General features: G+C 47.4%; 1 long non-coding RNA gene across 1 annotated transcript in view; it reads left to right on the forward strand.

The window, feature by feature from the left end:
* Positions 1 to 13,523, forward strand: part of LOC141112506 (uncharacterized) — a 114,532-nt gene extending 101,009 nt beyond the window's left edge. Inside the window, exon 3 of the long non-coding RNA XR_012236611.1 lies at positions 11,494 to 13,523. This is a non-coding gene — a long non-coding RNA (uncharacterized lncRNA). The remainder of the gene's footprint in view (positions 1 to 11,493) is intronic.
* The last annotated feature ends 765 nt before the right edge of the window (positions 13,524 to 14,288 follow it).

Raw genomic sequence — 14,288 nt, forward strand, 5'->3', positions numbered from 1 at the left:
CGACTTATCCCAATTAATATGAATCCCCGAATACCCGCCGAATCGGTTAATCAGACCTAGTGCAGTCTGTAAAGAGGACGACGCATCCGCTAAGTAGAGCAGAGCGTCGTCCGCATACAGCGATATCTTCTCCTCGATTGGGCCCACCTGAAGCCCCCTTACACCGGGGTCGGCCCTCAGCAATATAGCCAGGGGCTTCAGCGTCAGAGCAAATAGGCCCGGGGAAAGGGGACACCCCTGTCTCATGCCCCGAAATAATTTAAACTTCTCTGATAGGCAACCGTTGGTGCGTATTCTGGCTGAAGGGCAATGGTATAGCATGTGGAGCCATTTCGTGAAACCCGGCCAAACCCAAATCGCGAGAGCACTTTCCATAAGTAGCCCCACTCGATGGAGTCAAAAGCCTTCTCCGCGTCGAGTGAGGCCACCGTTCCCTTGGACGTCTCGTCTGCCCTGTCTATGTGAGTATGAAGGCGTCTAATATTAATGTTAGTACCTCTCCCGGGCATGAAGCCTGTTTGATACCTGTGGATCAGGGCAGTAATGACCAAGTTAAGCCTATTGGCCAATACTTTTGCCAGTACTTTTGCATCCACATTCAGGAGGGATATGGGACGATACGAGGAACATAAAGTAGGGTCTTTCCCTGGCTTGGGGATCACCACTATGATCACTTCACTCATTGTATCCAGAAGTTTCTTGAGGCGCGTCAATGCAGAGAAGAGGCCCTGAAGTTTATCCACTAGTTCTGTAGCATATTGTTTGTAAAACTCCACAGGGATACCATCGGGTCCCGGTGTTTTCCCTGTCTGCATTGATTTATGTGCCTGGAGTATTTCTAAGGACGTAATTGGGGCGTCAAACTTGTCATGATACGTTACTGTAAGGGTTGGGATATCAATGTTATCTAGGTATGCTACCAGATCCTCTCCTCTATAGTCTGCCCTGGACGTGTAGAGGGATTCGTAATATTCCGCAAAGCAGCTATTGATCTCTTCCGTGTCTGGACTATCTGTCCCGAGGGATCCCTGATGTGGGAGATGCTCATCCCCCCTGCCTGTTCCCTGGAGAGCCAGGCCAGCAGACGGCCTGCCCTCTCCCCCTGCTCAAATACCCGTTGGGATTGAGCTAACATTTTTTTCTGGGTAAGAGGGGTACGAAAATGAACAACCTCCTTCGTCATAAGTTGTAACTGTGAATAGTGTATAGGGTCTCGGGTACGAACAAAAAGAATCTCTGCACTACTCGCCTCCCTCTCAGCCTTTACCAAATCTGCCTTGCGCTCCCTGCGAACTCTGGCTATGATGGTCTGGTAGTGTCCCCTCGTCGTGGCCTTAAAGGCATCCCACACAACTGTGGGGTCAGCCGAGCCCACATTTACCGCCCAGAAGTCAAGCAGCTTTGTTCTGAATTGGGAGTCCACAGCGGTGTCTGAAATCGAAAACCTAGAGAGCCTCCATATCTTGTCTACAGAGCCCAGGGAAAGGTCCAATGACAACAACAAGGGAGCGTGATCAGAGATTCCTCTAGGCAATATTCGTAGGTCTGTGACCCGTGGGAGGACCGGACTTCCTGCGAAGACTAAGTCTATTCGGGAAAACGTTCTATGAGAGGCTGAGTGGCATGTGTATGTCCTGGTCTGGGAGTGTCGCCACCTCCAGACATCAGTCAGGCCATAGGTATCCGCCCACTCAGTCAACCCAGGGTAATCTTGTCCCGCAGACGTTAGTCTATCAAGATCCGGGTCAGGGACCAGATTAAAATCACCCAGTATGATATTGTTGTCAGATACAAAGTCGGCTAATTTGCTGGTGATCAGATTGAGCACCAGCAATGAAGCCGGAGGAGGCAAATATAAGCCCACAATGGTCCACGTTAGAGAGTATATTTTAGCATGAATGATAACATATCGACCATCGGGGTCCAGGGCCAAATCCAGGAGCCGGAAAGGAAGAGATTTCAGTATCAGGATAGTAACACCCATAGAGAAGCTGGAGTGAGTAGATGGTAGTGGTAGCCCACCCATGGTTTTTTTAGGGCCAGAACCCTACTTCCTATTAGGTGCGTTTCCTGGAGCACACATATATGTGGGTTATAAGCTTTAATGAATTGGAACACCAGGGAACGCTTGACCGGGGAGTTCAGTCCCCTGGTGTTCCAGGAGATGATGTTAAGGGAGGACATGGTTACTAAGAATGATAAGAATGTTAGGATCAATGTAGGTCACGGCTCCTGGATTGGACCCCCGGACCAATTAGTGCAATTATAAAACAAAACCAAAACCAAACTAAAAACAGCCCAATATCCAACGTAAATTAAACTAGCCCCATTAGGGGAACTTTCCCCACCCCCCCACCGCACCCGACCACCCCAAACTGAGGCGGGTTTCAATACCAAACCAAGTCAGCTCGCCGGCTGCAACAGGGGGTCCATGGAAGAGGCGAGCCTAACCACCCGAGACTGCACACGGGGGGTAAGCAGCAGTTCAAGCGGCCTTCCAAATGTGAGATCTCTGCTAATGGACTATAACAGGCTGTGAGGTACTAAAAGTCAAACGGAGGGAAGTAAACCATATTGCGACCCCACAGTAAAGTCGATCCATCATTAAGAGGATACATAGAACAAGAACTTCAGCGCTCCTCAAGGGGGCAAGCAAGTGTCAAAAGCTTCATATCTCAACAGCCTCCTGACCATATTCTTTGGCAGGGGCATTAACTTAGAATTTCCTGATAGGGGATAGTTAGTTACCCCCCTCAAGTCCGAACATACCATGGGCTTGAACTGGGCACAACCTGTGCAACGAAACTAAGACATCCATGGAGCAGTTTGTGTAGTAACTCAGACCTGGGCCCAGGTTGTTATGAGTAAACAATGAAGAGGTCATTCGGCACATAACGGTTAGTCGGTCAGCGGACCTGTGGTAGCGAGTCCAGCCAGGCAGAGGCCTCTCTAGGTGTGCTGAAGAATCGAGTTGTCTCGCCGTCCTGGACTCTCAGACTGTAGCGAATGCTGCGTGATCTCAATGCCGCTTTAACTTGGTCGAAAGATTTCCTGAGTTTCTGTGTCTCCACCGAGTAATCAGGGAAAATCATCAATTTAGTGTTCTGGAATCTGAGGTCCCCAACATTTCTGGAGGCGCGGAGAACTTCATCTCTATCTCTAAAGTTGAGGAGACGGAGGATGAAGGAGGCCCCGGCCTAGGCGGCATGCGGTGTGCCCTCTCCACTGTATAGTAGGGTGACCAACGGGCCTCGGGTAGAAGGTCACGCAACAAGCCCTCTATGAAGGAGGTAGGATTGGTCCCCTCTGCCCCCTCTGGTAAACCGATAATACGAAGATTATTGCGCCGGTTTCTGTTCTCCGCGTCTTCGGCTCTGTATTCTAGGGCCTTTACTTTGGTTTGAAGCGCACGGAGTGTTGCTCCATGTTCCGCCGTGCTGTCTTCAGTGGTACTCAGTCTTTGCTCCGTCTCAGTAACTCGCCACCTGAGTTTGTCTATATCTTGGCGGATTAGCCCCATATCCAGCTGAACAGCTTCAATTTTTGTTGTTAATGTGGATTGGCAAGTTGCAATGGCCACCATGACGTTCGCCAGCCAGGGGGGACAAGAGTCGTCCGACTCCATGAGGTTCGTCTGCGAGGCTCTATGGGCGCTGCGTATGGTGTGAGCCTCCAGGGTGGGACAGGTGGGCGTTTGAGGGAAGTCCGACTGTGGCGGAAAGGTCAACCTTTTGCCCCCTTTACTGTATTTTGCGCTGGAATTCCTGTGCCTCATTCAGAACTCTGAAGCCCTGATCTGGGCAATATTCAGTAACTGGCTGTGGGAGCCTGTCAGTGGGGTCAGGGGTATTCAGGCAATAGGTGCAGTGCAGTACATATCTTCCCCCTCACCTCCGAGTTGAGTAGTACAGGAGCTATCCTCTTTAAACTTCCACAGGCCTTCAGGGATATTCAACCCATCCACAGCGTGTCTCACCCAGGATATCAGGGGTGGGGATGGTCCAGGGCTTGTTCTGCTGTCCAGGTAGAGGCCTCCAGCCGTCTCAGGGCCCCTTCTTCCAGGCCCGTGGGATCAGTCACCCTCCCAGCCGGTCCGGCGGTTCTGGGCCCTCAGGAAAGGCCGCGGTTGCGGCCTAGCTGTTCGTGGGGGTGAAGAGGAGAACAGACCCGGATCACTGTTTATGGCCAAACCCGAGCCAGCCCTTTAGCCTCAACCCGCGGACCATAGTGGGCTGTGAGAGTCGTCAGAAGCGCCGATCAGGCCAGGGATCCTCCGGCTCGCGGCGCGGCCCGCCAGGAAAGGCTGCGGCCTAGTACCTCAAGGTAGGCTGGGGACGTCCAGCGGGGCCCCAATCACAGCCCAGAAAAAAAAAGAAAAAAAAACTCTCCTCTCCCTTTAGCAGTCGGGAGGTCTGTGGATCCACCCCAGGCAGCAGGGATGTGTTAGCAGGGGATTGGAAGCTGATGGATCCGGATTAATGTTGCGGATGTGCGGAGCTCTCTAAAACGCAGCCGCTCACAGCGCCATCTTGGCCACGCCCCAGAATTTGCTACTTTACTCACCACCCATTCCAAGAAAGTTGAGAATGCTTCAAAATAAAAACAAGAAACAGAGCATCCCATTGGCAAAGATTTATCAAAATAAAACTGACCCTCAAAACTAATACCCAGGGAATTAAAACAATTTGGATTCAACGGAAGAAGCCTAAAGGCCGACTGGACATCTGCTTTTGCCATTAATGCATTCCTCCCTAACAAACACAATTTTTCTACCGCTGAATCAAAAGATGTATAGGACACTGATGACAAATGCAGGTCAATCATTTAAAGAACTGCCAAAAGGAAACAATAAATGATGAATGAGCCGAAATTCATTCGGCTCTTTTTTGGGAACTAAACCCAATGGAGAGATCCTAAAATGTGAGAAAGGAGAGAAATCAAAAGGGCCCTCCATTCTACCCACCTCCACTTCTTTAACCACTTCAATACCAGGCACTTAGACACCTTCCCGCCCAGCCCAATTTTCACCTTTCAGTGCTGTTGCAATTTGAATGACAATTGCGCGGCCATGCTACACTGTACCCAAACAATTTTTTTATCATTTTGTTCCCACAAATAGAGCTTTCTTTTGGTGGTATTTGATCACCTCTGCGGTTTTTATTTTTTGCGCAACAAATAAAAAAAGACCGAAAATTTCGAAAAAAAACAAGTTTTTCTTTGTTTCTGTTAAATTTTTTTGTAAATAAGTACGCTTTCTCCTTCAATAATGGGCACTGATATAGCTGCACTGATGGGCACTGATACGGCGGCACTGATGGGCACCGATGAGGTGGCACCAATGAGGTGGCACTGATGAGGTGGCACTAACGGGCACTGATGATGGGCACTGATAGGCGGCACTGATGGGCACTGATAGGTGGCACTGATGGGCACTGATAGGTGGCACTGGTATGCGGCACTGATGGGCACTCATAGGTGGCACCGATGGGCACACATAGGCGACACTGATGGGCACTCGTAGGTGGCATTGATTGGCATATATGGGTGGCACTGATGGGTACTTATGTGTGGCACTGATGGGCACTGATAGGTGGGCACTGATGGGCACAGATGGGCAATGACAGGTGGCACCGATGGGCAATGACAGGTGGCACCGATGGGCAATGACAGGTGGCACTGATATAGCATTGCTGGGCAGATCTGGTCATTGCTGGGCAGATCTTTGGTATAATAGTGCCAATCAGTGCCCATTTGTGGGCACTGATTGGCACAGATTGGGCACATGTGGATGGCCATGGGGTACATACCTGGCCATCCACGTTGCCCCTTCCCTGGTGGTCCTAGTGGCATCCCTGGTAGTCCAGTGTGGTGATCTGCGGGGGGGCTGCGCTGATAAACAATCAGCGCAGACCCCCCCTGCCAGGAGAGCCGCCGATCAGCTCTCCTCTACTTGCGTCTGTCAGATGCGAGTGAGGAAGAGCCGATCAACGGCTCTTCCTATTGACAGCGTGATCAGCCGTGATTGGACACGGCTGATCACGTGGTAAAGAGCCTCCGCCGGAGGCTTTTTACCAAGATCAGTGTAGCGGTGTGTCAGACTGACACACCGCTCCACCGATCGCCGCGATGCGCTTCCCGGGGGCGCGCTGCGGCATGTTATCCTGCTGGACGTCATATGACGTCCAGTCAGGATAACACAACCACTTCCCGGACGTCAATCCGCTATAGGGCGGGCGGGAAGTGGTTAAATAGTTTTTTTCCCTACCAACTGAGGATAGTCATTGACTGAATTTAAATTCTCCACCAGTGTACAACCAGAACCTTAAAAGATTGGTAATTGAAAACCTACCGTGAAACCTTCAATTAACAGAGAAGCCATCTGTTGATTTGGATAGATTTTCAACCACAGAAGCATTCTTGGAAATATCACTGGTGTAGTTGCTTTTTGAAAAACCCTCTTTTTGATTTGCTTGCAGCTTACGAAAACATTTAGAGATCGGGTGGTTTCCAGAGCAAAAGGCACATCCATGCTTGTATTTGCAAGCAGTCAACCATTTACATTGGCTATCATTGTATGCAAACCATAAACCTTTTTTACAGTATGTAGTACCAGAAGAATGAGTGGTAACAGACATAGCTGGACGTGAAAAAGGCTATCGTTGAGGCAAAAATAAATTTAACCAAAGACTGACGTCCTTGGACCCCCACTGCAGAGAGGGTTGGACCGCCAATTTTTGTCTAAAAGCCTCATTATAAGTTAACCATGATAGACCACTAAAGCTCCTATATGCTTCTAAGATTATATCAATATGTTGAAATAACAACAAACTTTTTACAGGAAATTTCTCACACAATACACTTGCATAGATGCAAAAGGCTTGTAACCAACTGTAAAATTATTTAATTAATGGCTTCCGCCTTTCATCCTCCCTTTCATCCTCTGTTTTCTAATCCCTTCTCTCATATTTGGAAAACTCTCTAGAAGGAGGAAGAACCATGCTTAAATCTATGTAATGCATCTTCCAAATTCTCTCTTTCAGGGAGGAATGCAAATGAAAGCCTAGAGGTGAAAGAAAACATGGCATGCATTCTTTAGCCCTTTTATCTGAAACATTTACTATGTCTGCGCTGCGTCTAGTAGGGATATAACAACAGCGGACTGAGGTATAGGCCCCGGTGCTGTTTCCAAAACAGCTGACCAAACCCCTGCTGTACCGCTGTCCACACCCCCAGACATCCCTGTTTGAGAAAGTGACTGAGTAAGCATAACATTAATCAGCTTCTCCAAAGATCAAGATAGCGCTGAGAGCTGAGATAAAGAAGCACACTTACCATCCTTCCCCAGAGCACCGCTGACTCCAGGAGTAGCCATAGGTGAAGCAGGTATAGGACTGCCGGCTTGTGGAACATTATGAGGGGGAACCGAACTAGGTTCCCTGTGTGTTTCTCTTTCGCTATTCTGCAGCCCCAGACGATTACCGGGCTTTCCGCGTTGTTTTGAGCGACCTTCCTGCATCTGCTGACATCATCCAAATGCTCCGCCCACCTCCTCTTCCATTCGCCACTGTCGCGCATGCACACTGACTATACCATGACAAGGCCGACCTCCTGTCTTCTGACTCCTCTCACAGGAGGTCGGACTGAAGCTCCTCCTCTGTTGACGCTTCCTCTTATGCCGCGTACACACGAGCGGAATTTCCGACAGAAAGAGTCCGATGGGAGCTTTTCATCGTATATTCTGATCGTGTGTGTGCCCCATCGGACTTTTCCCATCAAATTCAGACGGACTTAGATATAAAACATGTTTTAAATTTTTCTGACGGAACTAATTACTATCGGTAAAACCGCTCATCTGTATGCTGTTCCGACGTACCAAAAACGACGCATGCTCTGAAGCAAGTATGAGACGGAAGCTATTGGCTACTGGCTATTGCACTTCCTTTTTCTAGGCCCGTCGTACGTGGTGTACGTCACCACGTTCTAGACGGTCGGACTTTGGTGTGACCGTGTGTAAGCAAGACCGCTTGAGCGGTATTCAGTCGGAGAAACCTTCGGAGTTTATTCCGACGGCAAAACCAGTCATGTGTACAGGCCATAACTCGCTCTACGCCCCTCCTCTTCGGCTTGTGCCATGCATTCTTGCCTGATGACCTCTGGAACTTCCTCCGCCAGAAACTCCTCCTGTTCGGCAACCCGACATGGCCGCTGCTGAGAAACACCTGCTCCACTTGCTCCCGGCGCTGACTCTGGCCTTCTTCCATCTTCTCCCGCTTCTTGAAACGCAGGTAGGGCAAGGCAAGGCAATGCCGGATCCAATCTTCTCCTCCAGCCGCCTCCGCTCGCTCCAGAAGCTGTCGTACCAGGGTCTTCATGCCGCCAAAGATAAACACAGAATGCTGCAGTATAATAACGTCTTTTGCCTGAGCTCTTTTGGGCTGTATTTTCTCTGGCGACTGGCACCGAGCCTAAGGGAACAGCTCCTTAAACAGGCCAAAAAAGGCCTTCTAGAATATTCTGAAAGGTCACCTGACCTTTATTAGCCAATCCCTGTCTGAACTCTTAACCTTCTAGAACCCTCTAAAACACCTGACCCAAACTGAACAATCCCTAACTGAACTGCTGAACTTCCAGATTCTTCTATGACACCTAACCTTAACTGACCAATCTCCATCAACCTACTAACCTTCTATAACCCTTTGGATCACCTGACCCTAATTAGCTCCTCAGTTTTTTTTAGTTGCCTGTGGCTGCCCCAGCATACTTGCAAAGGAAGAGTCCATGAATGGTAAGTCCAGAATGGCAGTGTCCATAATAATGGTGTCCCAACGAGTTGGTGTTTGGTTCGGTACTACCAGCGGCCCTCTTTTTTTCACTTCGCCTGGTGCTCCAGAAAAAAAGAACACAGGGATCCAGACCCTCTCCCTTTTATAACACACGCAGGATGGGAGGCCAGATCCCAAGAAGTCCACAAACCTAGCCTGGGGGAGGTGGTAAAAACATTAACCCCTTCCCCCTGGCTAGGGCAGCCAAAGCTGACTAACTTGCAGTAGGCAACCTGCCTACACACTGACTTTGGGTAAGGTAAGTAAAGTAATCTTTTGCTGCAGAATCGGATAGTAAGGACCCCAAAAGGAGCAGCAGAACATTTTACTGCACTAAACATAAAAAGGAAGCAGAATTAGAGATAGAAACTCTTGTGGATTATAAAGGGACACTTGTTGCTGTGTACAGCCCTGTTACTGCTACTGCTGCTGATTTTACTGCTAATGGGCCACATCCCTTGCTGTTTAAGACCTGCCCTGAGATTTTTGAGTGGGGACACTAGTTCTGAGGGCCTGGGGGGGCAATGGATTCCCTTAATTTGCATAGATTTCCTCTCACTTCCTGTTTGGCTATTGGGACAGGGATGGTAAAAAATAAACTGACAGGGGCTATAACCTTTCCTTACTCTATCCAAAATGAAAAAAAAAGTGTTGCCTATAGTTCTACTTTAAGCACAAATTTCTGATAATTTTACGGAGAGGACTAAGAAGATATAACCATGCCAATGGTGCAGCAGAAAACATAGCACAGTGAGGAAGGTTTGTGGTCCAGGGTGGTAGGACAGTCAAAATTAGAAGTGCCCCCCCCCCCCCCCACAGTTGCAGAATGCCGCCCGCATACCGGAAGCAATGCGGTTGCTTTATGGGGGCGCTAGACTAATTTGCCTCTCAGCCCAGTCCACCCCATAAGACTGGCGTTACACTAACAGGGGACCGGGGACTCTTTCCATGCTGCCCCCCTGCAAAGTGCTGCCCTAGGCCTGGGCCTTGTCGGCCTAGGTCAGGATACAGCGTTGCCCAAGAGCATTGGAACATTTGGGATACAAAATACCTGAATTGTTGGGAAATCTGTTTATTTAGTGAACTTGGAGAACTGCTAAACTGTAGGCATGGACCATGTGGGGACTTTTAGGTTGCACCTATATATTGGAACTGTTATATATATTGGAACATCAACATAATGATTGCTAGTTGATGCTGTCTTGCTGTATCTGTTAACCACTTGCCGACCGGCTCACGCCGATATGCTTTGGCAAAGTGGCACAGGTGCGCAAAACGAAGTACCCGTACGTCACTCCATCATCAGCGAGTAGCGCACGCGCCCCCCGCCAGAGCGTGCCGGCGTGCCGGCGGGTCCCGCAGACTCAATGTCCGCCGGTGGCCCGCGATCGTGGCACAGAGAGGCAGAACGGGGAGAAACAAAGGCATTTCCCTCTTCTGCCTAGCAGCATGACAGGGATCTACTGCTCCCAGTGATCGGGAACAGTGATCTCTGTCATGTTCTAGTGAGCCCATCCCCCCTACAGTTTGAACACACTGAGGGGACACACTTAACCCCTTGATCACCCCCTAGTGTTTAACCCCCCTGATCGCTGTATAAATGCCAATGGTCCCAAAATAGTGTCAAAAGTGTTCGATCTGTCCGCCGCAATGTCGCAGCCACGATAAAAATCGCAGATCGCCGCCATTACTAATAATAAAAAAAAAATGATAATAGAAATGCCATAAATCTATCCTCTATTTTGTAGACGCAATAACTTTTGAGTAAACCAATCAATATACACTTATTGTGATTTTTTTTTTTTTTTTTACCAAAAATATGTAGAAGAATACATATTGGCCTAAACTGAGGAAGAAACTTTTTTTATATATTTTTTGGGGGATATTTATTATAGCAAAAAGTAAAAAATATAGCTTTTTTTTCAAAATTGTTGCTCTTTTTTTTGTCTATAGCACAAAAAATAAAAACCGCAGAGGTGATCAAATACCACCAAAAGGAAGCTCTATTTGTGGGAAAAAAAGGACATCAATTTTGTTTGGGTACAACGTCGCACGACCACGCAATTGTCAGTTAAAAGCGACGCAGTGCCGTATCGCAAAAAAGGGCTTGTTCAGGAAGGGGGTAAATCCTTCTGGGACTGAAGTGGTTAATGCGGGACTGTGCTGTTGGAACTAATTTTGCAGTACCTGTTTGTTTACTTAAAGGGGTGTTAAGCTAATTGTTAACTGCCACATCTCAGTTCCATTTAAACAAAAAGCCCTTAAAAAGAAGCCAAAGATTTTGTTCTGCTTTTACAGTTGTGAAGAAATGGAACCCATCAGATATTTAGTGTAGTTTCTGTCTGCATTGGGGGGGATATTTTGTCTCCAGTGGAGCCATACACTGCAACAAAACAGTCAAATAGACAAGGGTAGAAACCTCTTTCAGGTTATTTATTTATTTTTTTTATTTAAAGATGTGACACAGATACAATACAAAGACAACTTCACAGAGCTTATAAACAGTAATAGATGCAATAAGCAGAACCGATACTCCGTGCTGGATTGCAAACTTGTTTGAGGGATGTTATCCTCCAATTTCCAGAAGGATCTGCTACTCCACTAACTGAAATCTAAAGCTGGGTAAATATACGGGTCTGTGCACACTACTCTTTGTTTTTTTGTTTAAAAGGTGAAGTGGAGAAGAAACAGAAAAAGAAAGAGAAGAAGGAGGAAAAGGCAAAAGAGAGAGAACCCCCACCCCCCAGGGAGCCAAGATCAACAGCGCCAAACAAGCAATGGAGATGCCAAACGATGGATCTTAATCATGTGTATTGGAGGAATTCGTCAGAGAAGCGGAAGAGATCCCAATAAAACCATATGGACTTATGTTCCTCTGATTTATCTCGCAAAGCAGAGGTCTTCCATTTGTACAATATCCTTCACTCTTTCGAGCCATTGGGCCAAAATTGGCATGGACTGTTGCTTCCATAGAGGTGGGATGCAGGTCCGTGCAGCATTAAGGAGATGTTTGAGGAAGGTTTTATGATAACGTTTCCTTGATAAAGGGGTAAGGTTAAGTAGGAATGCAGCTGGGTTATCTTGTAAGGAGATATGTGTGAGTTTATGTATGAGCTTTGGCACGGGTTGCCAAAAACTTTGGAGCACAAGGCAATCCCAGAAAATATGTAAGAGGGTGCCCAAGTGTAGGCCGCAGCGCCAACAGTTCAACAGATCAGTTTATTGAGGAAATAGCTTAGCCAGAACAGAAGGGGTTCTATAACAACGCGTCACTATTTTTATATGTGGTCTCGTGTTATTTACTACGTGGGAAAAAAAGTATGCGTTCTTTTTGGGGTTCAGTGAAAGTGACTTGCAAATCCCTCTCCCATTTTGCCAGGAAGGTCTTCAGTGGTGTGAAGATCCAGCAGAGATTCGTAAGCGGTTGATTAAGACCTCTGGATTGGTCCCTCACCCAAGCAAAGTTCCTCAAAGGAGTGGAGCTTTCAAGCAAAAATGGTGAGCCAAGAAAATGTGACAGGTGATTAATCCTCCAGCGATCGAATGTGAGAGGAGCCCGTTCAGAGAGCAAGTTCGCCATAGTTATCCAACCAGAGGATAGAAAAAAGATGGGTCAGTGAGACCAGCTCTTTCCGGTTATTATTACAGTCTATATTTTCCTGGTCCAGTGACAACTGCTTCCTCAATTCTTCTCCTGCTGTCGTACGCTATTACAGGGACAGGAAAAGAGCCAAGGAGCCAGCCCCCTGCTTGCATCAGTGATGAGGGAACTTGAGAAAAGAACTAAGGCTGGGTGCTATGATTTTTTTCAGGAAGATATGTACAGTAGTACCTTGTCAGTCCTTCCCACCAGCCATGATCTGCTTGCATTGCATAGATAAGCACAAAGACACAGTAATGACATTACCGGGTCTGAAATAAGGTATATAATAAAAATGCAATGGTTATTATGTTGATAAGGGGGAAAAGACCCATTAACCCATAAAGTGAGCACTTTAAAATTCACCCCTTTGCCCAATATTAAACTAACCCAGTGTAAGGGGGACCCCAGCTTATTTACACATGGTCAACACGTGCAGCTAGGATTCCTCTATATATATAGGATGAAGGGCATCACTCAGGTGTTCAGCCCAAACCACATACTGCCACATGCATGGATGTCAGTCCTAAACTTCTTCTATCCATCCTTTTGGTCACGCCATCTTTAACCCCTTCCCACCTGGAATACTAACACACATAGCCCAAAATGCCCATGAGACACGGGAGCCCTGACGCATGCAACATGATGTGGGGGACTCCTGCTCTTTCATCACCACCCATTTCAGAGCTAACCAGGTTTGCACCAGTAAAGTACACAACTCTTCTGCCCGGACATTGGGCATATAACACTTCACTTCCAGTAGAATATCACTAAGAGGCTTCTTGTCGCATAAGTAATTCTTTAGATTCAGTAATGAGTATGCAACATTCCATATTCTGGGTAAATATCTTCCAAATCATGGCAAGCAAACTTCTTTAATAAGATGACATTGTCCAATTGAAACAAAGCATGAGCATAAGTGGTACTTATGCCCTAGTGTCCACTTCCAAATAGACTCTGATCAGGAACTTTTGTAAGGTAAGCCAGCCACCCCTCTACCAAAGGGGAGAGCACACAAAAGTGTTTATTTTGCAGAGTGCAAAACCAGAACCGCTCAACCTGCCCCCCCCCCCCTTATTTAGGGAACCTTTCATCATCCCTCCACCTCTGAGGAGCAACCCTAAAAGGAGACTCTACATGCCTATACCTATATAACCTAGCCCTCACTGTAAGCCTAAAACTAAAGTGAAGCCCCCGTATTTGCACATAATATAACTGGATACTAATATTTTATAGGTATATTTTATATTGGTTGGGGGATCAAGAAGAAATTTTTTTCCCCCGCTGGAGAAAATTGGATCATGCTGTATTTGGGTTTTTTGCCTTCCTCTGGATCAACTGTGGGTATAGAATAGTGTATATGGAGGTTATCTATTTGTGCGTTTGTTTTTTCTGTGTTGACTGAACTGGATGGACAATAATAATGGATAATACATTAACTTTATCACTAAAGAACCCTATTAAGCTAAATCAGTCCCTTCTCTAGTATATGTTCCTTATTTTGTTCAGGAAGAAGTCACCCTGAAACCAAGCAGGACCTGTACTAAAATCTGTAGGTGCAGAGAATACCTAACCACTTCCAGAACCAGCTCACGCCGATATACGTCGGCACTGTGAAGAGGGGTATCGTTGTTATGGCAGCAGATAGCTACCATAACCCTGGTAGCCTCTTCTTCAGTGAGCGGTCCAGTTTCAGATAAAAGTGGTCTCTGCGTTTGATTCGCTGCAAGATCACTTTTATTGGCGGCGGGAGAGGAGCCCCCCCTCCCGCCTTTCTCCAGTGCCCTCCACTGCTTACCGGAGCCGTCGGTAGCGGAGGAGGCAAT

This window comes from Aquarana catesbeiana, linkage group LG11 (genome assembly GCF_042186555.1).
Source record: "Aquarana catesbeiana isolate 2022-GZ linkage group LG11, ASM4218655v1, whole genome shotgun sequence".
NCBI lineage: Eukaryota > Metazoa > Chordata > Amphibia > Anura > Ranidae > Aquarana > Aquarana catesbeiana.